At 40.5% G+C, this 25,041-nt stretch overlaps 1 pseudogene; it reads left to right on the top strand.

Annotated features, from left to right (window-relative positions):
* LOC124097448 (short transient receptor potential channel 7-like) overlaps positions 1–25,041 on the top strand; it is a 162,284-nt pseudogene that overhangs the window by 111,501 nt on the left and 25,742 nt on the right.

Below are 25,041 nucleotides of genomic sequence, written 5' to 3'. Positions count from 1 at the left end.
ATAAGAGGGAAAATGTTAAGACCTGGTTTTTAATCATCATTTTTAAAGAGAGAAGGGCAACAAAATGGGAAATTTTAAACATGTGAGGAAAAATCTAAATGGATGCATAACAGAACAGAGAAAGAATAAAGGCACTTTTCTTCTTCTAATTATGCAATGTGCTAAGCATGTCCTCCAAACCCACAGTACAATCATCATAATTATGGTAATAGTAATAGCCAGCACTTATTGAGTACTTTTCTTTGCTAAGTCCTTTTCATGGACTTTTCTCAATTACATTATAACATATATGCTTCATTGAAGTCTGTTCAGAAGTGAGAAATAACTAGCAGGCTGAGAATTAAATTGCAGCTCATTCTGGGGCACTGCAGACCCATTGCCACATTGTTCTTGTTTTCCTAGCCTCCTTGATGATGTTCTGGCCCACATGGGCAATTAATTAGGTTACAAGAGAAAAAAGGGCAAAATATGACCTCAAAAAGTGCAGGGCTGGTTTTTAAGAAAGTATGTCAAGGGACAACTGAAGACAAGAGGAATGGTATCTGCAGGTTCCAAATTATCCCACTGCCTGTTCTATCACCACCACCCCACGGTAGCCCAGCCATTTGGTCCAAAGCCACAGAAAGAACCAGTACTCCAGCTCAGGGCAAGAGTTAGTGTCTAGAAAACCAAAGCATGCAGAAATTTTAAAATATGTTTCATGGGTTTAATATTGTTTTCAAAAGTTCCAAAGCGACATTTATCTAGTGATAGATTTTTAAAGAAAGTAAGGTAATCAACACTCAAGAGAAAATATGACTACAGGGAGATTAGTTCCACAGGAAATTTGATCAGCTAATGTGCTTAATAAAAATTTCACTAGTGAGGTGACCCTCTTGTCAAGTCCATTTATAGAGAACTCAGTCCAGAATAATAGGTCTGAGGCTCCAGGGGTGCAGAAGAGGCCACCTAACCAGGCAGGCAATCATTTGACTGTCTCAGAGTCAGTTAGGAATCATAGAGGGAGGCCAGGCCTCAAACACTATCTCCTATGGACAATATTGAAAATAAAAGCCAAATACTGAGTGTTCACAGAATTTGACCTTATATTTATTGAGAATTCTGTTTCTACGGTAGTCTCATGCTATGTACTTCTAAATAATAATACATATGTAGATAAAACCACTTTTGTTCTGAATTTTATTATGGACAAAAAAACTCAGAAAACAAAAAGAAACTAAGCAGATTTAGAGCTGGACTAGAGCTGGTCATTGGTTGCAGGCACGTGTTTTGATGCTGGGATCATCTAGTATGTAGTGGAAATTGGATCCTGGCCTGTAACCAGAGACTGCATGGATAGAGACACTTGCCTATGCTCTCTCTGAGCCTCAGAACTGATTCTAGGCTTTTCAATAATTAAAATAACAACATTGTGGAGAAAATGCTGCCAATCCTCACTTTGCTACAAAGCTAAATATGACAGCTTCCAAGAACCTGGAACTAGTCAACAACAGCAAATTGATTTGCCTCTGCCTGCCTGGTAGCATGGAAAACAATTCAGGAAAAAAAAAAAAAAAACGATATTCCAGCTGCTGATGAATTTTTTTTAGCTTTTTGGTAGGTTTGAGAAGAATCTTTGCAAATATGCATATAAGACCCACCAAAAATGTATATAGTACAGGAAGGGTATTCTGGAATTTCTAAGGCCCAGTCAATCCAGGAAATTGATACCACCCAAAGGACATAAGGGTCAGATCTGTAGCAGTCTACTGGAACATTCTGGAGGAAATGATTACAGGAAAGTTTGGCCCATGACTGGGGATTTCTCTCCTTTGTTCAAATATTGTTTGATTTATATTTGATGCTCCCAAAACTTCCAGTTAGAGTAAAATTTAAAGCATTCAAGATAAACATGGGCTGATCATTAAGTACTTGTCATTTCTGTGTACTTTGTAAATTCAGGTCTGAGCTAAATGCAGGGGTTGGGGCTTGTTGGTGGCTGAGTGACAAGTCTTCATCTGTGGTATTAAGATGACTCTTCGTGTCATCGTTCATAACAAGGAAAGATTGCCTCATTAAAGAGCTTTCAAACATGCTGAGCTTTTCAAGAGTTAGTCAGGTCTCTTTTAAATTTCCCTTGAGGGTATTCCCTGAGCTGCTCAGGGCCACCTGTTGAGATACACTATACACACATTACACATTACATAATTCATTGCTTGCATCAATCCTGTGCAGGAGGTACTATTTTTGTCTCCATTTTACTGAATAAACTAAGACAGTAACAGTTTAAGCAACTTGCCAAAAACGTATGGAGCTGTGATTGAAACCTGGGATCTCTGACTCCAGAAATATTCCTATAGCCACTACGTATACACACACATGTACACACACACATGCACGCACATAATTCTCTGGTTACATCAACAGTATTATGACCTTCAATGCCTACTGTACACATCTTAACCTTAGACTTGCTTTGGAATGTTAGAGCTGGAAGGAGTTTTCTAGAAAGGAGAAAAGAAAACCTCTAAAGGATAAACTCTATTCTTTTCTTTTCTTTCATTAAATGTCTCACGGTGTAAATTCCATTATCACTCAGCACCTCTTCAGCCCACAGAACAAACTGTGACTTCACATTAAAATGTGTGTATATTCTGACTAGAGACACCTAAATGAATACTTCCCTCAAAAGGAGAGATTCCTAATCCATAGGTTAGATATTTTGAATAAGAATTTAGAAGAAGCATATTGAGGAATCTACCAGTAATTTAACCAGGATCTTTCTAACATTTAGAACAACTAGACTTTAAAGAAGTACATGTTTCTTTTTGGAATGATTCCAAAGTTTGCATCTGTTCAACTTTCCAACTTATAAACTGAGCCCTTATAAACTGAGCTTGAGACCATTGGCATCTGGCTGAAAGTGAGGATGACATTTAGTGAGGGAGACTCTGGTGGTATAAGACTAGAAAGAGGTACAGGAAACATTCTCCTTGTGATCTACTAAAACCATGGTCACAGGTTACTTTCTTGGCATAGTAGACCCCCAGACCACCAGGTGCTTACACTAGTGGTTAAGGTCAATAGTCCAGTTTCATGGAACAAATTTATACCAACCAGTAAATGCAGGTGCCAATCCCTGAGGATCTGTGAATGTAACTTTTTTGGAACCAGTTCGAGGGCATACTCAGTTGCTCTCAAATTCATATATTTCTCAGAGTAAAAGAATGGTGCCCAGGAAGTCTGAGGCAAGCCAGAGACTAGATTCTACAGACATATATCTTCTGTGATGTTCTCAGCTCATAAGGTCCTAAGCTGCTTTCAGCACGTTGTCAGACTCACAGGTTCTGCACTGCAGGTAGAATGGACAACTACATTTGCCAAAGCTCTAACATCCATTTTAAAAGTTGTGACCTGACCCAGTTTTAATGATTCCATAACTAAAAGTTGTTGGCACATATTGGTTGAATTTATTTTTCTTTTGGCCCATCTGATGGTCTTGTGAAGGGGAACATTTTCTCCAAGGGTAATTTGCTTCAAAAATTGTCTTAATGTGTAAAATAAGAAATTTTACACAGAAAGAAAAAGAAAGCCACTATAATAACTGGATTTCATCTGACCTTTGTCAAAATTTTACCAGGTAAAAAGATGCATTTGTCTCAGAAAAACAAAAAGAAAAAGAAATCAATTCCTAGTCTCACTTTTCTTCACTATGACCTAGATCAAGTGGGAACTGAGCCCAGGGTAAACTTCCAAATCACCACAGGGTGTTATCAGGGTTTTTTAATTACATTTTTCACTAATGATTTATACACACTCATCATCTGCCATAGGATACCAACTTGAAAGAGGTAACAAAAGGAACATAAATCTCTAGTACCAAGGTCTTCTAGGGAATCCCAAGGTCAGCTTGTATTTAGTCACAAATGTATTCAATCAGATGCCTCATCTGGATGAGAAGATGGAAAGGTGTACCCCAGATCAACAGAAGACACTATGTATAGTCCTTAGACAAAGGGTCAGGAAAATTGGCTGACAATCCCTTAGGAGCTGTGTCTTTGTCCAAGTGTTCCATCTTTTTCTGACATTCCTGTGGATCTGTTGTGATATACAAGATATGGGGATACCTTGCCCTCTCTTTGCCTCTCCCACTCTCCTCCTAAGGTCTTTTTATATCTTCCATTATTACTGTGTCCTGAATGAAGTTGTGACACAATAATAAGAAACAATGTGAAGACTATTTAAGGATATCTCCTGGGTATACCAAAATATTCCACAGTCCTGATTGGGAAATGGGGATAACATCATTAGCTAAAATGCTGAGATTTTCAAAATGGATATATAATATCATACAAATAAAATTAGACTTGAATTGATTCATATATTTACTGAATTTATGTGAGATATTTTTATTAGTCCTTTCATTTAGTTTCTGCCTTCTGAAATTAGTACATCTGCCTGTTGCCAAAACTATACTACTGTTTTTGTAAATAACAAAGATAAGCATTACAGTTTATACAAATTTCATTTGTAAGGTATTTGTGGGCCTTTGATTATCAGCTAAGCAACTCTTTACATTTCTGAAGTTATTTCAAATATCATACAACAATATGCACGTGAACTCAAGTAACTTCTAACACAATCAGGGATTCCCTTTGTCTGTATCTGAGATACAGGGTTTTTTTTTTAAAGATAAAAGCAGCTTCTTAAAAATATTGCAGGGCTGGGCATGGTGGTTCATGCTTGTAAACCCAGCAGCTTGAGAGGCTGAGGCAGGAGGATCACAAGTTCAAAGCCAGCTTCAGTAAAAGGAAGGCACTAAGAAACTCAATGAGACCCTGTCTCTAAATAAAATATGAAATAGGGTTAGGTATATGCCTCAGTTGCTAAGTGCTCCTGAGTTCAATTTGCAGTAATATATATATATATATATATATATATATATATATATATATATATATATATATATATATTGCAGTTGACACTTCAATGTCATCGGACTCATAATAAATCATGTTATATGAAAGACTAGAATTAAAAGAAGATGATTATCATACTGAAGCACATTTAAAGAACATTATCAGGGCATCTGATTTACAAATGCTATGTTGAACATAGTCATAATTAGAAAAATTTTACCTAGATAAAAATTTTACCCCCGTAATTGATTTTCTGTTGTACCAATACTCTAGCTCCTGTGTGACATTTCACTCTAGGACTCCTGAATGAGGCAGAGTGTGAACATCAATTAATCAGTCACAGATTATAACTGAATATCTTCTCTGGAGAAGGAGCTGAGCTTCAGAAAATAGTTCCCTCTTAACTCTTGTCTTATTATCATACCTGGATGGGGGCTAAGGTTTGGTGCTTAAATGAGGGTGACAACAGTGACCAGGAAGAGATGCAAGTAAGTTTATTAATAGGGATTCAGCAAGGACTCAATACATAGCCCTTCACAGAAATAACATCATGTGAATTCAGCCCTCAAAGATCTAAATGATCTTTGGATGGGACACCCTGAGATCTGAGAAAATGTGACCAAAACTTGCTCCCAAATAGGGCAAAATTTGGACCATTTCAGACTCATGTGGAATGAAGAATTAACACTAGGCCATAAGAAAAACTTGAATAAATTTTAAAATAATAGCATAGTCTATGTTCTGTAAATAAGCAATAGTAAAGTTAGAATTTTTGAAAGCAGGAAAAAATAAAGTCCTACTTGTATGGAAATAAAATAATACCTAAGTTGAAAATTAAATCAAAAGAGAATTTTAAAATATGCATAATTACCAATGAAAGTGTTCAGTGTCAAATTTTGTGGGAACACAGTTAAAGCAGTACCTAGCAGGAAATATATAGATTTTTAAAAAGTTAATCCAGATAGAAGAAAGGTTGAAAGCTATCTAATCATAAATCCCAATTAAACAGCAAACGAGCATACCTCAAATATATCTTTTGAAATTGTATATTCTATTCAGACATATTATTTTTTTCCAGATCTGTAGGACATAAAAATCATATCCATGCAAACAAGAGTATCTATGCAATCAGATGTAACATGATGACACATCACTGTGTTCCATTCCTTTCTATTAGCCCCTCTAAGACTGTTAAATAGAAAAAAATGAGGTCAGTATTAAATAGATTTGGTCAAGCAGCATCTCAAATTTATATATAAGAGAAAACACTGTCTGGGCTCAGTTAGTAGTCTGTCTAAGATGGAAAATTCTCTGGTTAAACTCTGGTTTGATGAAATCAATGTTTTAAAGAAAGACCTACACCCACCTAGAGCTGCCAGTTTAACACATCTTGTGCACATTTTGTTTTCAGCTAGGACAAACTGTGAGGATCCCTTTCATGAAGTTTGTAACCCACGCAGTTTTTTTTACAATCTTCTTGGGACTGTTAGTGGTAAATGCATCCGACCAAGTTGAAGGTGTTAAAACCCTGCCCAATGAAACCTTCACAGACTACCCAAAACAGATCTTCAGAGTGAAAACTACACAGTTCTCCTGGACAGAAATGCTCATCATAAAGTGGGTCTTAGGTAAGCAAGTTGCTCTTTCTTTTTGTTCTCCCCCTCCCTGCCAATTATAATAGGCCATTATTAAACTCTGATTTCTGAACTCAACCTCCCATCATGAATATACTCTTGGCAGACAAAATAGCAAGTGGATGACCAAGAAGAAAGTCAAAGTCAGCTTTTATGTGAGCTCGTGTTTAAAATGCACAGACTTGTAAAATAACTCCCAATTTTGAAAGGAAATGTTTGGGGAAATTTTTGTAAAGTATTTTTCATTAAAAATGTATTAAAAATGATTGAAAAGTGGTTTGCATGGGAAACCTTATTTTGATCATTTAAAAATAGTCTCCTGAAAGCCTTAGGAAATCAAGTTCTGCTTCTAAAAAAGGATATAAAATTGTATAGTTTAAAAGATATTTTTGTTATTGCAGATACATAAAATCTTGATAATAAATATAAGTCTACAATTTAGAGGGTAACATTTTCTCATTATATGTGTTAGAGGTTTATTTTGGTTCACACTTTTGGAGGCTAGGAAGTCCAAGATAAGGCAGCTGCATCTGCTTGACAGCCTTGTGCTATGTCAACTTGTGGTGGAAAGTGGAAGGGCAAGTGGGCATGCACGAAGGAGAGAAAACACTAGGAGCAATGTCACTTTTATAAAACTTCACTCTCACAGTACCTAATCCACTCCCAAAGAGCAAGAACCCACTCATGTGAGAAAGCATCAGTTCACTCATGAGGACCCCATAACCCAAACACTTAACATGGGGCCCCATCTCCCAATACACTGGGGATCATGTGAGTTTTGAACCATACTCAATCATAGCTGTTGACTTCCATTAAAGAGTGGGGCTGCAGTGTAGCTCAGTGGAGGAGCACTGCCGGGCATGTGTGAGGCCCTGTGTTGAATCCTTAGTACACTACAAGGGGAAAAGATTAAAGAGGGTTTTACTTTATTCGGAAAGGATATTTGCACATCATTTTCATTCCTTTCCACTCCTTCTTAGAGTGGATCTGGAGAAGCTAAGGATTGTTTACCTTTGTATTATGGAGATTCACTTCTGAGGTCTCTACTGAAAGTCCTGGTGGTCAGTAAAGACTCTCAGCTCTTATGGTCAGAGCTCTAGAAACTGTCCAACTTATAGCTCCCTGACTGTTGTCTTTGGAATCCACTTTTTGTTTTTATGACTTATTATTCAAGAACATTTAAATTCTTTAAATTTCTGGAATTTTTTTGTTTGTTTCCTTCAGGGAGTTTTGTTGATTGGCTTGCTTGCTTGCTTGTGTTTGCACAGTACCCTTCTCTCTGGAGCTCTGTCTGAGCTCTAATCTCAGCCTCTTCACTCAGTGAGACTGCCTGCTCTGTTTCTGGGCCCCCTCCTATGCCTGGCAGACTGGAATGTGCTTCCAGAAAGACAGCCAGTGTCCTCATATGACTTATCTCATGGTTCCCATTACTTAGGAATCACAGACTTATGCTATCTCCAATGTCTAAAAATAATTTTTCTTCAGTTATTGCAGAGTGGCTGGTAACAGAAATCAGGACGGTTTTTTTTTAAAGCATAACCAGAAAAACACTATCAGACTTAAAAGAAAATTAAAAATTTCTTAATGTCTTCATACATCCAATTAGTAAAAAATGCCTCTGATTGAGAGAGTTATGTTGAATAAGTAACAGCATGACTTGCTTCCTTTTTTCCTTCAGATCTCTGTTCACATTTCACCTCTCAGAGTAATTGAGCAAATAGGAGCAGGTACACTTATCCCCCTTCTCTGATAAGGTAAGAAGCATTCTAGGCAGAAGGAACAGTATATGTTAAAGCCTAGAATCCAAAACAAGCTGGACATGTTCAAAGAACATCATGCAGACTAATGTGGCTAGAATACATAAATACAGAGGAGAAAAGTAGAGATGAAGGCAGGAGAAGAGCTTTGCAGAATTCTGGGCACAGAAATAACATCATGTGAATTCAGTAAAGAGTCAGTGACTGCTGTGTTAAGAACAGATGATTGTGGGACAAATAGCAGAAGTAACAGACCAGTTAGGAAGCCACGGCAATTATCCAAGTGGTAAATGGTTAATGTAAGGGGGCAGGAGATGGTGATTATATTTTGAAGGTAAAATCCAATAATATTTACTATTATATTATATGTGGGATATGAAATAAAGAGAGAAAAGACAATTCCAAGTATTTTAGCTCAAGCAATAGGATAGCACAAAGCCATTTACTAAGATAGGAATAGACAAAAATCAGTTTGGACAGGGAAGAGAAATGGAAATCAAGACTTCAGCTTGACAGCTATGTATTAGACATTTAAGAGTAAACATCAAGTAACAAATGGATATATATGTCTGAAGTTCAGAGGAAAAATGAGTCTGGAAACAAAAAAAATTTGACATACCGGTATATTTACGTAAATTATATGAGATAACATTCACTTTAACTATAGACAGATGAACTGAGGATCAAGCCAATGGTTTAGGTATGGAAAGATGCGAAGTATACAGAAAAAGAGATGAGGTAAAAGGATAACCAAGAGACCTTCTTCACAGACTTCTGGTGACCCAAAAGTAACTATATCAAGAACCAGGGAGTGATCCTTTATGTCAGACACTGCTGATGGATCAAATAACATGAGATCTAAGGACGGACCATCAGCTTTGGAGGCAAAGTTCCTGAACAGGTGGAGCAATGAGATCCAGGGTCCAATTAGAGTAGTTGGCCTTAACAGGAACATGGAACCTTCATTTATTGTAACAGGAGGGAGGGTGAAGGCATAGTGCAGATAGTGTGTTGGGATGCAGTGATGGGAACATGTAGATGTTCTTTTCTGATATTTTATCCATTTTTCTCAATAAATATGTTTTAGTTATCAAGCATTTGCATTAATCATTTAGTTATTAAGGACTATGTCAGGTACTAAGGAAGAAACTATAAATAAAAGTAGTATTATCTTGTTCTAAATATCTTCTAGAGCTCTTTAATTATGACAAAAATAATCATGATGAACTTTAAGAGATAACCTTTGTGTTCATACAAAAGGATCTTTTTGCTGGTCCATTGTGAGATCTAACATGTATCTAATCCACTCTCTGCTCAGAAGTAGCAGAGCATAAAGTTGTACCAGACCCCTGCTGATGGCATCTTAGAATTCTGTTCCAAGACACTGCCAAGAAGGCCTTGAATCAGTTACAAAGACAACTGCACAAACCTCTCTCCCCATGGCATATCACACTCATAACTGTAGTACTTCATACAGACTGGTTATGAAAAGACCCAAGTCATTGTTCCCTCTTTGCCAGAATCAGTTGTAGAATTGAAGAGAAGCTTAGGACCCAACAAGTCCAAACTGCTCAATGCAGGGGTGGACATTTTAGCCATAGGAAGGTGAATGACCTTATTCAAGTATTTCAGTTTCTGCCATTCCCACTCACATGTCTCAATATGTTCTCTGCACAAGAGATAAAGTGATCCATTAAAAGGTACCCAAGTCTTGTCACTTGACCTCAGAAACTCTTCAGTAGTTTCCCATCTCCCTCCATATGACAACTAATGTTATCACACAGCCTATGGTGCCCTCAACTCTCTGCCCCATCTCTATGGTTCCTCCTGCCACATTTCCTCTCACTCACCCTGTCTTAGGCCCACTGGTCTCCTTGCCTCACTGCTTCTGCCTCAGAAGTCCTTACTAGGCTTGGCCCCTGTGCCTGGAGAGTTCCTCCTGCAGGGAGCTGTGTGAGTCACTCCTTACTTCCTCAGGTCTTTGCTCAGAAGTTCCCCTTCTGAAAATAAGGCCTTTTTTGAATCAACCTGTTTAAAATTGCAAGTCTCCCTACCCTACTTCCTCCTCTTCTGTTTTTCCTCCCTTCTCTGATTTTCTTCATAATAGTTACCACCTCTGACAAGACTATATGTATGCTCACTGTTTATTGTCTAAATTAACATTATTATTTCTGCAGTCACACAGATTTGCAGCTGCTCTTGTCATCTTCTATTTAATTGCAGTCCTCTCTCCATATGGACATTTAATTTTCTCAATGACTTCTTTCAGTGGCCACATAGAGTGCAGTACTCTACAATACTCCCCAGCCTCCTCCTATTGAGCATATAGATTATTCCTCTTCTGCTGTATCATTTCACAGGATGGTTAAACCCAATTAGAAATATGTTCTTCCTTCACTCCAAATGCTTTTCATGGTCATCAGCAGAATTTTAGAAACTTCTGTCAACCCAAGATATGTAAAGCATGGGGTGGAGAGGTTAAGGCCACACAGAGACTAAGAATATATAGCCAGCAGGGTAGAAGAAAATCCAGGAGGACATAACATCAAGGATGTCAAGTAAGAAGCATGACTGAGTAAGGAAGGACAAATTTATTGGTAGGCACATATATTCTGTAGAACTATATATTTGTAGAGTATTACGTGAACCAGAGACTATCACTCCTTCCACCCTGAAGAATCCCCAACATCAGTGTCCTATGTTTATTACCTGACTCTAGAGTAGTTGAAGAACTTATAATAAGCTTCTCAACTGGAGCATGTATCTCTAGAGATGCTCATCACGGGAGTATATAAAATGTTAGTAGTTCCCAGAAAGCCATTACAGGCTTGGAGGTCAGGAAACCTCGCCTAATGTGATTCCTCCATATAGGAATAGAATCATTTCACTCTGCTCCAATCTCCTAGAAAAGCTGGCAGTGTATTCTTAAACAGATGCTACAGTACTGAACACTCAATTGGAATGAGATGTAAATGTCCAGTTCAGTAGCAAAACAAAAAAAGTGTTAGGGGAATGAGCTTGGTACCAGGTGTCAGGAAGCCCAGTCCTGACTGTGTCCCCCTCTCTTTAGTGGCCTTGCCTCTCTGGATTTCAGTTTCCACATCTATAAAATATGAACGTCTAGCTATTGCCTCACCCAAACCCACCTAGGATTATAAACTCTGAGGGCAGTGCTACATCTTAGCTCCAAAATCACACTCTTAGGCTTGACCAAGAGTAAAACTGTAAAGTCATGTGCACTGAGTTATTTTAACAGTCTCAGCTTACATCTAGGTAAGTTTTCCTAACAAAATATCCCAAACAATTTTCCAAAGTGTATTCCAGAAAGCCAGACCATGTGGCTGCCCTGCATATCACATTTAGGGGCTTCCTAGGCACTCAGAATGAACCCCAGTTTCCTTAGCACTGCCTAAAAGAGAGCTTTTCAGTAACTTCACCTGAAGCTATTGCCTGACCCTTGAATCTTATGGAGCACGTCAGTTCCCTGGAAAGACCCACTCCCCCTTATGTCTATGGCTATCACCTGGAACATTTTGCCAGCCCTTGCCCCTTCACCTAGTTTACCACTTGTCCCTCGCCCTAAGTTCCCCTTCATGAACTCACACCTTCACTGAGTCAATGGATATGTGGTATGCCAAGGTCATTTGACTGTAATGTTGACTTTCCTGAACATTTTTCATTACAACATCTGTCACCATATAGCTCTGTGACCTGTGGACACATCTGTCTCCAGCACTAGACTTAAATTACTATGAAAATGTTACCAAAAGCACAGTCCTTGTCCCCAATGCCAATCTAATAACAAGGACACAGATTTGAGGAAAAAGAAGTTTTATTTCTTACCTAGCAAAGGAGAAACACAGTGGACTCTTGTCCTAGAGACAGCAATTCTGCTAATCAGAAGGAATAGGGCCTTTCAAAGAGGTGATTAAAAGGCTACATTACAGGTGTCCTCTGTTAAGTCACTTGTTAATTTGGGAGGCAGTCATTTCTGAGATTTCTGGTGCAATCCCCAAAGTCTAGATTATGTTGCTCCTATGGTGGATGTGTACTCAAGGACAGATAAATCCATCTAAAATGGGGAAGAAAGGTAAATCAGTTTCCCAGAAACTAAGATTAGGCATGGGGAGAGATTAAAGAGGAGCATGGAGAGAGGAAAAGAACAAATCATGTCCAGTCTAAAAATGAGTTGCCATGGTAGAATGGCAAGGGCTATATTCAAAGAATTAAATCAACCACTATTACAAAAGACTACCATTATGTTGATTGTTGCATCCCCAGAATGGCGCCTGGCACAGAAGTGAAAGTCAACATCTGGTCCATGGATAAGTGAGTTGATGACCCATCAGAGTAAGCTTGTACTTAGTGAAAGGCATAGTGGAGTCAGCACAGTGGACAACAAGAAGCCTGGACTGCCTGTGTGACTTTGCACAACTCACTTGCCACCTTTATATATGAGTTTCCTCACCTGTAGAGTGGAGATAATCATAGTACTATCTATTCAACTAGTGTGAAGATGTAGTGTTTATAAAGTGCTTAGCACAGGACCTGGTATCTAGAAGGAATTCAATAATTGTTGGCTGCTATAATTAGAAAAGAAGACAAAGAAGAGAAGGAATTTTCTTAGGACATTTTTAAACCCTGAAAGTGTGTAAGATCCAGAGATTTTCCAAAGGACTGGTTATTGAGATAGTGTTTGGATATTAGGGCCTGTGGATACAGAACTCCCAGGCATATTTGCCCTCCTGTGAGTTCACAGAACCTCGGTATCCTGGACCAATGATAAGAAATTGGCCTGAGGGAACAGAAAAGCAAATGTGGGGCCCTGAGATGGAGAAGAGGAACCCCTGGGAGCAATGACCATGTAAAGACTGGGCATATTTAAGCCACACAGGACTTCAAAGTGGAGCCCTTCTGAATGCCATCTGAGCCTGGATGGAAGTAAATGTTTTTTTAGCTGTCAAAATCCATCTCCACAGCCTGCAGGCCATTATTCAGAAGCAATCTACATCAAGCTACTCATTTATCCTGAGGCTTCCTGGCAAGTCCCAGCCTGTTCCTTGGCCAGGCCCCCTTCTTATTTATCTCAGACCTTGTTCTCTGAGCTCTAGGCATCCCTAAGTGATGAGAATTTGGCCTGGAGGAGGTTCAAGTGCCCAGTATCCACAACCCTTGAACTCTTGGGCTCTGGATACTTTGATTGGCATGCTGGAGGCAAAAGACCCGGAGGCTCAGCTCCTGTATCAAATCCTAAACTACCCTTGGCAACTTGGAAGTAGGGGGCCTCATTTCACTCACTAAAGTAGTTAATTTCACACATTTCTTTTTTCATTAAGCATTTCTGCTGCTCAAACACTTGGGCCTGTTACTTTTACTTATGGCCTTGGAATAATTTAAATTAGTCTGGGTAAGTTAATATATAAATCTAGGAAAACTGATGCAGACATTTGACCATGGAGAAATTGATTTGCAATGCCCAATGAGGTGTTACACTACCCATCAGGAAAGTCAGTTTTCTGTACATAATTTACATTTCAGATTCAAATAGCTTTTAATTATTTGAAGTTACTCCAAAATCTCAATTCATTCATTTTACAAATATAAAATCTGGGTCCCACAGCAAATCAAGGGACTTATCAAAAGTCACACTGTCATTAAATATTGAAGCTATAACCTGACCCCAGGATTTCCTAAATCAAAGCCAATCACTCTAAGTGATAGTCTCTGATTCTCCTAAGGCCCAACTAAAAGCAATTTCACTAAAACATTAGGAATTTTAATTTGGAGGTAGAGGAAAGCAATAAACATTTTCTAGCCTGTAATGGTTTTTCTAATAACATTTTTAAAATACCTATTTGAACAGGCAAAATGAAAGTATATTTCAGTGTTTTAAGAAAATTATGATTTCATTGAATTATCATGCAAATTTTGAGAGGGTATGCTTTAGAAGTAGCTTTGTTAAAGCAGGGTGGAGGGATGGAGAGGGAGGGAGGCAGGGGTTGGGGGAAGTCTTGTAAACAGACTTGTAGTGTTTTGGGATATTTCCTATTGTGGGAACTCCAATTTGATATTCAGCACACAAAGCCATGACTCTTCTCTAAACAGCTGCTCTCAAATTATTTTTTGCTTAGAAAAACATTTCAATTCTTTTTATTTTATGGGCCATTTCCACTAGAAAAAGGAAAAATTCTGGCAAAAACAGTTTCTGTTCAGATTCCCAGAAGAGTATAGGCAATCAGCTCATCACTCACACACGACCAGAGTTGGGCCTATGACCAAGTCAGTCGGACTCTGGCTATGGTAGTGCCACCATCATCCTCTGTCTGCTCAAGCATCATCTTTGACTCCAGGCTTTTCAGCAGCTGAACTCTCAAAGACCACTGTATTTGAAGTGTAGGGAAAAGAAGAAAAGTAAATAAGCAAATGACTGGGGGTGGAACTGTTGGGGACTGATGGGTAGACCTGGTCTGCTGGAGTGCAGAATGTATGGAGATAGAGGAGGATTGAAAGGTTCAACAGTCTAGCTTTGGAATTTGGATGTTAAATAAGGACTACATTGCAGGTGTTTGAAAAGGAAATGTAACCATAATGTTACCTGTACTTCATGAGGTAAGAGAATGGAGCTGAAAATCAAAAGGCAGGAAGGATCTGAGAGTCTACCAGAGAAGGATGTGCAGAACTACTGTGATCACTGATGACAGCCAGAGGAGTCAGAGATGCAGTAGAGAATACTGGGCAATGGAGGGACAAAGTGAGGATGGGAAGGATAGGGAGGCCAGCTTGGAGTAGTTGGTATTTCTGCCACTGGCAAGATAGTCACTAACAGCAGTCTCCACAGGGTGGGAATTCAGCTTTGAAGCTCTTAAGAAGAAGTAGGAAGATAGTCACCTGACACATATTTGCAAAGTAGCTACAGTATTAGTGCAGATCTAAAAGAATACCCACCAAAGTATTAGCCCAGGCCACCTTACAGGGATGAACTGGAAGAGGGATGGGGGAACTATTGACATAGTTTATGTCTTTAAAATCCAATAAATTATTTTTCAAAAACCAATAACTGAAAACTAAAAACTAATTGTTTTTTTTAATAACTAATAACTGCTAAGTGGGGTGGCTTATGTCTGAAATCCCAGCAGCTTGAGAGGCTGGGGCAGGAGGATGGCAAGTTCAAAGCCATCCTCAGCAATTCATCATGGCCCTAACCAACTTAGCAAGACCCTGGCTCAAAATAAAAAATAAAGGGCTGAGGATGTGGCTCAGTGGTTAAGCATCCCTTGGTTCAATTCCTGGTACCAAAAAACACCTAATAAGCACATACTAAAGCTCATTGAAATAGTTACAGAAATATAGAGGAAAGCATTCTAATCTGTAAATTAGAAAAACTTGGTTTTAGGTCATATGTGGTACCTTAAGAAATTCCTAGATTCAGTTTCCCTACATTTAATCAATGACTGAATGATCCCTTAAGATGTCTACCATGTGTAAATATCAGCAATCATATTTCCCCTATTATGCCTCCAATAAATTATCAATGGTTAAGAACTCTTTCCTCTCTTCCAAAAAAGAGGATTGTCTGTAAGGACAGGGACCATTGAGGTGTCTTCTCCCAAACTGAGGATCTCCTGATTCTAAGCCTTTCTTTGAAGGCACATTTCCGTTTGCTTCTGGTCATCAACATTCCTAGCGCCAAAGAGTTGACCTTTTCTATCATATCTCGGTTCCCTCCGTGCCCTCTTGTGGTCACAAACGCCAAAGAATCTGAAAACCGGGCCTGGTCCTCTCCCCCTCATGCAGGAATGATCTGGTCGGAATGTAAGGAGATCTGGGAGGAGGGGCCGCGGGAGTACATGCTGCACCTGTGGAACCTCCTGGATTTCGGGAGGCTGTCAATCTTCGTGGCCTCCTTCACCACACGGTTCATGGCTTCCTGAAGGCCAGTGAGGCCCAGCTGTACGTGGACCAGTACGTGCAGGACGACACACTGCACAACATCGCACTTCCACCGGAAGTGGCCTACTTCACCTACGGTGAGTCTGGTTCAGCCTGGGTGCATCTGAGCCCCCGCCCTGGCCCTTGACTAGGACGGTGTCACAGCCTGCAATTTGCACTTTGGCCAATTTGGGTCTTGTGGACTGACAGCCAGGTCAGAGCCCCCCAGAGTCCCCCAAAATACCTCATTCCTTCAGTGCAACCAGCTGAACAGAACGTGGAGTTAATTAGTGATTTAGAAATGCATCTTTCTGTATTAGGAAGAATGAGTTTGTTTTGGAAAGGTTGTTGGGGGCATTCCTGTAGGTTTTTGGTTTTGTTTTTTAAAAAACATTTTTTTTCTGATGTGAATCCAGTCCTAAAAGGAATGTATATACCAAAAAATATTTCCTTCCATATTGGATCCCTGCTTTGTACAAAGATAAGGCCTTCTTTGCTAGTTCAAAAGTTCTTTCCTCATGGATATAGGTCCTCTAAGTACCCTTTGAACCACAAAGCCATGTGGTTTGAAGCAGTAAATTGATATTTTAAGAATAATAATGATAATAGTTATTGCATCCATTTATTGAGGACTTACTATGGCCAGGAATTGTGTAGACATCTAACTCACATAAAATCCAGTCCTTGTAATAGTACTACAAAATCGATCTGTTGGGGGGTCAAGGAAGATGGCGGCGAGGGGAGTGCATTGCCCCCGTGTGCTGCTTCACTGTGTTGGAGTATGACAACTCAGGACGGCTAAAGGATATCTTGTTAGGAATTTCCAGCAATAGTGGGGTGCTCTGGAACCTGGAGGAAGGATTTCCATCACACGAGGATTGGCTATGGGGACTCAAACGCGAGAGGTTTGTCGCACGGAGGGTAACACTGCTTATTCAGCAAATCGCCCCGCTGCTAGAGTCTGCAGTGCGCGCTGGGAAACGAGGAGATAGCGACGCAGGGATACAGCGCTGCAGTTTCTGCCAGCCGTGCAAGCACCGTACTCAGGGCTGAATTCTGGGTTCGAGACGGGGGAAGGAAGTGGTCCATCTCGGTTCTCCACACCGGTCAGACCACAGAGGAGGCCAGCAGCCACCATGTTGGAAAGCTGACGTCACCATCCCTGTTTTCGACTGACCGCAGCTCATTCAGCCATAGAACAGGTAATTTCAGGCTGCAATTCGCCTGCGGCTTGCAGACAGATTGCTAGGGTTCAGTGCCTGGGTGCTTCTTAGAACCTGATCTTATCGGAGCGAACACTGAGCGTGGGGCGGCCGAGTTCTGGCTCCCGGAACCGTCCCGGAACCGCCCTGGCCCAGGGCTGCGGAGCCTGCGGAGGCTGCTTCTTGGACCCTGCTCCTATCAGAGCATACACCAAGCACTAAGCGGCCGAATTCCGGCTCCCGGAACTGAGCCCGCGGGGACTGCTTCTTGGAGCCTACACTTATAGGAGCTTACACCGAGCACGGAGCGGCCGAGTTCCAGCTCTCGGAACTTCCCTGGCCCGGGGCTAGGAGCCCGCGGAAACTGCTTCTCGGTCCGGGTCCTGCTGAGGGCCAGTGAGGACTCACCCGTTGCTTTGGTTGCCCGGCAAGGGGAACGAAATGCTGCCATTCACATAGGATACCAACATGGCAGAGATCTGATGTCATCAGAAAGCGGCGGAGGAGAGAACTTCATCAATACCAGTGGCGACATAAACAGTTGGTCTCCTGGTATGGGGGGTGAGGCACAGACACCCGAGTCTCCTCAATTTATCGTCGAGCCAGAGGGGAGGAGCCGGGCCGCTGCCAGCGCCCGGAGCAGGCCCAGCGGCTCGCCAGCTTGGTTACCGCGTGACCCCAATTGGAGAGGGGGCGGAGCGGAGCCGCCACCCACACCCGCCAGGTGGGCAGACCCACGACCCAGTAGTACATGGGCGTGGTAGGAGGGGCAGGGCAGAGCCGCCGTTCGCGCTTGCAAGGTAAACAGACCTGTGACAGCCTGGCGGGTCAGGCCCAGTGGCCTGCCAGTGTGGTACACACGTCACCCCAACTGGAGTAGGGGCAGAGCAGATCCTTCTCCCACGCCCGGATCAGGCCCTGCCGGTGTGGTGGTCACGTGACCCCAATTGGAGTGGGGGCGGAGCGGAACCGCCACCCGTGCCCGCAGGGTGAGCAGACCAGTGATCAACCTGCAGATCAGGCCCAGGGGTCCGCAGGCGTGGTAGGAGGGGCAGGGCAGATCCGCCGCCCGCGCCTTCAAGGTAGGCAGACCTACAACAGACCGGCGGATCAGGCCCAGGAGCCTGCCGGCGGGGTACAAACACCACCCTAATTGGAGTAGGGACAGAGCAGAGTCGCCTCCCTTGCCAGGAACAGACCCAGCATCCTGCAGGCGGGGTAGTCACGACACCCCAATTGGAGTAGGGGCAAAGCAGAGCCTCCACCCGTGCCCGAAAGGTGGGCAGATCTGCGACCGACCAGCGGGACAGGCCCAGTGGCCTGCTGGTACGACAGACACGTCACCCCAATTGGAGTAGGGGCAGAACAGAGCCGCCACCAGCTCCCAGAACAGGCCCAGTGACCTGCCGGCGTGGTAGCCACGACACCCCAATTGGAATAAGGAGAGAGCAGAGCCGCCGCCCGCACCTGCAGGAAAGATACGCAAGCAGTATGAAAAGACAAGGAAAGAAAGGACCACAAGCAATGCAGGTCAACGCAACTTTAGAAGAGGTAACAGCTGCAGCAGATGGAATGTCAGATAAAGAATTCAGGATATACATGCTTCAGATGATCTGGAGTATCAAGGAAGACATTAAACAGCAAAATCAGACAATGAAAGATCACTTCGACAACGAATTACGCAAACAAATCCAGGAAGCAAAGGATCAACTATACAGGGAGATAGAGGTTATAAAAAACAAGCAATCAGAAATCCTAGAAATGCAGGAAGCAATAAACCAACTTAAAAACTCAATGGAGAATACTACCAACAGAGTAGAACACTTAGAAGATAGAACATCAGACAATGAAGACAAAGTATTTCAACTGGAAAAGAACATAGACAGCTCAGCAAGACTGTTAAGAAACCATGAGCAGAACATCCAAGAAATATGGGATAACATTAAGAGACCAAACTTAAGAGTCATTGGGATACAGGAAGGTACAGAGCTCCAAACCAAAGGAATGAGCAGTCTATTCAATGAAATAATACAAGAAAACTTCCCAGACTTGAAGAATGAGACAGAATCCCAAATCCTAGAAGCCTACAGGACGCCGAATGTGCAAAATCATAAGAGATCCACACCTAGACACATTATAATGAAGATGCCCAACATACAGAATAAGGAGAGAATTTTAAAAGCTACAAGAGAAAGGAAGCAGATTACATTTAGGGGCAAGCCAATCAGGATAACAGCTGATCTTTCAACACAGACTCTGAAAGCTAGAAGATCCTGGAATAACATATTTCAAACACTGAAAGAAAATGGGTTCAAACCAAGAATTGTGTATCCAGCGAAATTAAGCTTCAGGATGGAGAATGAAATTAAAACCTTCCACGATAAACAAAAGTTTAAAGAATTCGCAGCTAGAAAACCATCTCTTCAAAACATCCTAGCCAAAGTATTACAGGAAGAGGAAATGGAAAATAACAATGAAAACCAACAGTGGGAGGTAGGACAGTAAAGGGGGGGGGGAACAATCAAAGAGGAAAACAAACAATGTTTAGTAACAGAAATAAACAAATATGGCTGGAAGAACAACCCATATCTCAATAATAACCCTAAATGTTAATGGCTTAAACTCACCAATTAAGAGACACAGGCTAGTAGAGTGGATCACAAAACAAGAACCAACAATATGCTGCCTACAGGAGACGCATTTGATAGGAAAAGACATACATAGGCTGAAGATGAAAGGTTGGGAAAAATCATATCACTCATATGGACTTTGGAAACAAGCAGGAGTGTCCATACTCATATCAAATAAAATAGATTTCAAGCCAAAGTTAATCAAAAGGGATAAAGAGGGACAGTACATACTGCTTAAGGGAACCATACACCAACAAGACATAACAATCATAAATATTTATGCCCCAAACAATGGTGCAGCTATGTTCGTCAAACAAACTCTTCTCAAGTTCAAGAGTCTAATAGACCACCATACCATAATCATGGGAGACTTCAACACACCTCTCTCGCCACTGGACAGATCTTCCAAACAAAAGTTGAATAAGGAAACTATAGAACTCAATAACACTATTAATAACCTAGACCTAATTGACATATATAGAGTATACCACCCAACATCAAGCAGTTACACTTTTTTCTCAGCAGCACATAGATCCTTCTCAAAATAGATCATATATTATGTCACAGGGCAACTCTTAGACAATATAAAGGAGTAGAGATAATACCATGCATCTTATCTGATCATAATGGAATGAAACTGAAAATCAACGATAAAAGAAGGAAGGAAAAAGCATACATCACTTGGAGAATGAACAATAGGTTACTGAATGATCAATGGGTTATAGAAGACATCAAGGAGGAAATTAAAAAATTCTTAGAGATAAATGAAAACACAGACACAACATATCGGAATCTATGGGACACATTGAAAGCAGTTCTAAGAGGAAAATTCATTGCTTGAAGTTCATTCCTTAAAAAAAGAAAAAACCAACAAATAAATGATCTTATACTTCATCTCAAAATCCTTGAAAAAGAATAGGAAAACAACAGCAAAAGAAGTAGAAGGCAAGAAATAATTAAAATCAGAGCTGAAATTAATGAAATCGAAACAAAAGAAACAATTGAAAAAATTGACAAAACTAAAAGTTGGTTCTTTGAAAAAATAAACAAAATCGACAGACCCTTAGTGATGCTAGCGAAGAGAAGAAGAGAGAGAACTCAAATTACTAGCATAGGTGATGAAAAAGGCAATATCACAACAGACACTTCAGAAATACAGAAGATAATCAAAAACTATTTTGAATCCTTATACTCCAATACATTAGAAGATAGTGAAGGCATAGATAAATTTCTTAAGTCATATGATCTGCCCAGATTGAGTCAGGAGGATATAGACAACCAAAACAGACCAATATCAATTGAGGAAATAGAAGAAACCATAAAAAGACTACCAACTAAGAAAAGCCCAGGACTGGATGGCTATACAGCAGAATTTTACAAAACCTTTAAAGAAGAACTAATACCAATACTTTTCAAGCTACTTCAGGAAATAGAAAAGGAGGGAGAACTTCCAAATTCATTCTATGAAGCCAACATCACCCTGATACCTAAACCAGACAAAGACACTTGAAAGAAAGAAAACTACAGACCAATATCTCTAATGAACCTAGATGCAAAAATCCTCAATAAAATTCTGGCGAATCGGATACAAAAACATATCAAAAAAATTGTACACCATGATCAAGTAGGATTCATCCCTGGGATGCAAGGCTGGTTCAATATACAGAAATCAATAAATGTTATTCACCACATCAATAGACTTAAAAATAAGAACCATATGATCATCTGGATAGATGCGGAAAAAGCATTTGACAAAGTACAGCATCCCTTTATGTTCAAAACTCTAGAAAAACTAGGGATAACAGGAACATACCTCAATATTGTAAAAGCAATCTATGCTAAGCCTCAGGCTAGCATCATTCTGAATGGAGAAAAACTGAAGGCATTCCCTCTAAAATCTGGAACAAGACAGGGATGCCCTCTCTCTCCACTTCTGGTCAATATAGTTCTCGAAACACTGGCCAGAGCAATTAGACAGACAAAAGAAATTAAAGGCATAAAAACAGGAAAAGAAGAAATTAAATTATCACTATTTGCAGATGATATGATTCTATATCTAGCAGACCCAAAAGGCTCTACAAAGAAACTATTAGAGCTAACAAATGAATTCATCAAAGTGGCAGGCTATAAAATCAACACACATAAATCAAAGGCATTCCTGTATATCAGCGACAAAACCTCGGAAATGGAAATGAGGACAACCACTCCATTCAAAATATCTTCAGAAAAAAAATAAAATACTTGGGAATCAACCTAACAAAATAGGTGAAAGACTTATACAATGAAAACTACAGAACCCGAAAGAGAGAAATAGAAGAAGATCTTAGAAGATGGAAAAATATACCCTGTTCATGGATAGGCAGAACTAACATCATCAAAATGGCGATATTACCAAAAGTTCTCTATAGGTTTAATGCAATGCCAATCAAAATCCCAATGGCATTTCTTGTAGAAATAGAGAAAGCAATCATGAAATTCATATGGAAAAATAAAAGACCCAGAATAGCAAAAACAATGCTAAGCAGGAAGTGTGAATCAGGCGGTATAGCGATACCAGACTTCAAACTATACTACAGAGCAATAGTAACAAAAACGGCATGGTACTGGTACCAAAACAGTATAGAGGACACAGAAACCAATCCACAAAACTACAACTATCTTATATTTGATAAAGGGGCTAAAAGCATGCAATGGAGGAAGGATAGCATCTTCAACAAATGGTGCTGGGAAAACTGGAAATCCATATGCAACAAAATGAAACTGAATCCCTTTCTCTCGCCATGCACAAAAGTGAATTCAAAAATGGATCAAGGAGCTTGATATCAAATCAGAGACGCGCCGTCTGATAGAAGAAAAAGTTGGCTACGATCTACATACTGTGTGGTCGGGCTCCAAATTCCTCAATAGGACACCCATAGCACAAAAGTTAATAACTAGAATCAACAAATGGGACTTACTCAAACTAAAAAGTTTTTTCTCAGCAAAAGAAACAATAAGAGAGGTAAATAGGGAGCCTACACCCTGGGAACAAATCTTTACTCCTCACACTTCAGATAGATGCCGCAGTCTGGCTGGGCACAATCAGGAGCCACTTGTCAAAAGAAACTAACTTTATTTTTAGAACCACACACGCCAAACAAAACAGCCTCTCAGGAAAAACCCTCAGAGCCTCAACTGCCACCACCGGCTTTCCACAAGCCTCTCTCTCCCACACAAGCTTCTCTCCACCTCCCACAATCCTCCTGCTCTTGAGGCCGATTGGCTGGGTCACGTGTGCGGAGCCAAAAAAGTCCCCCAATGAGCAGCTCCCTGGTCTGAAAGGGCAGGGAAACAGCCCAATGAGCATCACCGCAGAGGAGCCAATCAGCTAGATGTTGCTGGGGCCGAGGAGCCAATCAGCTAGATGTTGCTGGGGCCGCTGTGAGCCAATCATCAGCCGGCAGCTGGAAGTTTGCTGGCAGCTGGAAGTTTGCTGGGGCCCCTTCGGCTGTGGCTCTCAACATCTCCCCCTCTCTGTTTAAACAACAAGCATGTGGCTTAGGGACCGTGCCTGTTAGGCAGTGCAATTCAACATATGGTCCTTACCCGTCATCGGATGAACTGACCTCTAGGCGTCAGCCTCCTGTCTTAGGTTGGTACCACTGCAATTGGATCATACCCGTCACTGACTACCGGTCCAGCATACAGCCATACTTGTGGATAGGCCTTTGCACCTGTGGGGGGGTGAGGTTCTTTGCCTCACCTCTGTTGGCCCCCAAATTTTACACCATCACTAGTAGAGGAGGATGCAAAATGCCATGACATTAAGCCAACTGAGGGCTCCTTTGAAAAATTGTACCACCGGTGACACCATCAGCAAAAATATTCCAGCACTACCACAATTCGCTGTACCAACAGATAGTTCACAATGCATACAGGTGAGCTCACAATGTGTCCAGGCAAGTTCTGCAAGCAGTTCAGTGATGGCTATTGTAGAAGCTGTAGATTGGTTTTATCTTTGACTTCACCAGCACTGGGATGAAGATAGGAATTCTGGCAATAATGGCTAAAGAAAAAATTATGTAACATTACAGAAGGCACTAAAAGAAAACAATTTTCTTAACAATTTACATTGTCTTCACTGGCACTGGGATGAAGATAGGAATTCTGGCAATAATGGCTAAAGAAAAAATTATGTAACATTACAGAAGGCACTAAAAGAAAACAATTTTCTTAACAATTTACATTATCTTTAAGAGAATTATTAAATATAATGAAAAGGAAAGGTGAAAGTAAACAAACAGATCTGTTAACCTTCTTTTTTGTTTACATATTAAAACAATCCTCAACAGTTGTTTACCCAATTTAAATTAAACCATATAAATCACGTGAAAAAAATATTTGGATCCATTTTATCATGAGCGCTCATCATATATGATATATGGACATACGTACATTCAAACATATAACACAAAACACAAGTGTGCACACATAATATAATACATACAACACATAACATTATAGTAAAGGCCTTATAACTTTTTACAGGTGAAATCTCCATTGCAATGTTTAAAAACTCTATAGTCAAAAAATAGAACTGATCAGCAAAACATTAACCTAGGTCTGTATGAGCTCAAAAAACAAAATAGGACTTCATGATATGGCAAAGGGCAATAATAAAATAGATATTGAAAAAAGCATCCTGGTTCTGTTGCAGATGTAAGAATAGCCAAACTGGAGTTTTGGATATCAGTTGTTATGGATTTGAGCCAAATCATCTTCTTTTTGGTCTGTAGAAATCGCTTTAGTTAATCTTTCTGGAATCCAAATCGGCTGCTGTTCTCCCTGTGGAAACACACAAACAGACCCCCGACTCCAGACAATCACTGGGTCAGGACCTTGGTTAATCTCTCTGGAATCCAAATCGGCTGCTGTTCTCCCTGTGGAAACACACAAACAGACCCCCGACTCCAGACAATTACTGGGTCAGGACCTTTCCATTGTCCTATTAG

The sequence above is a fragment of the Marmota monax genome, unplaced genomic scaffold (genome assembly GCF_021218885.2).
Source record: "Marmota monax isolate L192 unplaced genomic scaffold, Marmota_monax_Labrador192_F-V1.1 WCK01_AAM20220418_F8-fsc00419, whole genome shotgun sequence".
Taxonomy (NCBI): domain Eukaryota; kingdom Metazoa; phylum Chordata; class Mammalia; order Rodentia; family Sciuridae; genus Marmota; species Marmota monax.
The sequence above is the reverse complement of the archived record's forward strand: the minus strand, read 5'-3'. Positions and strand labels throughout refer to the sequence as shown.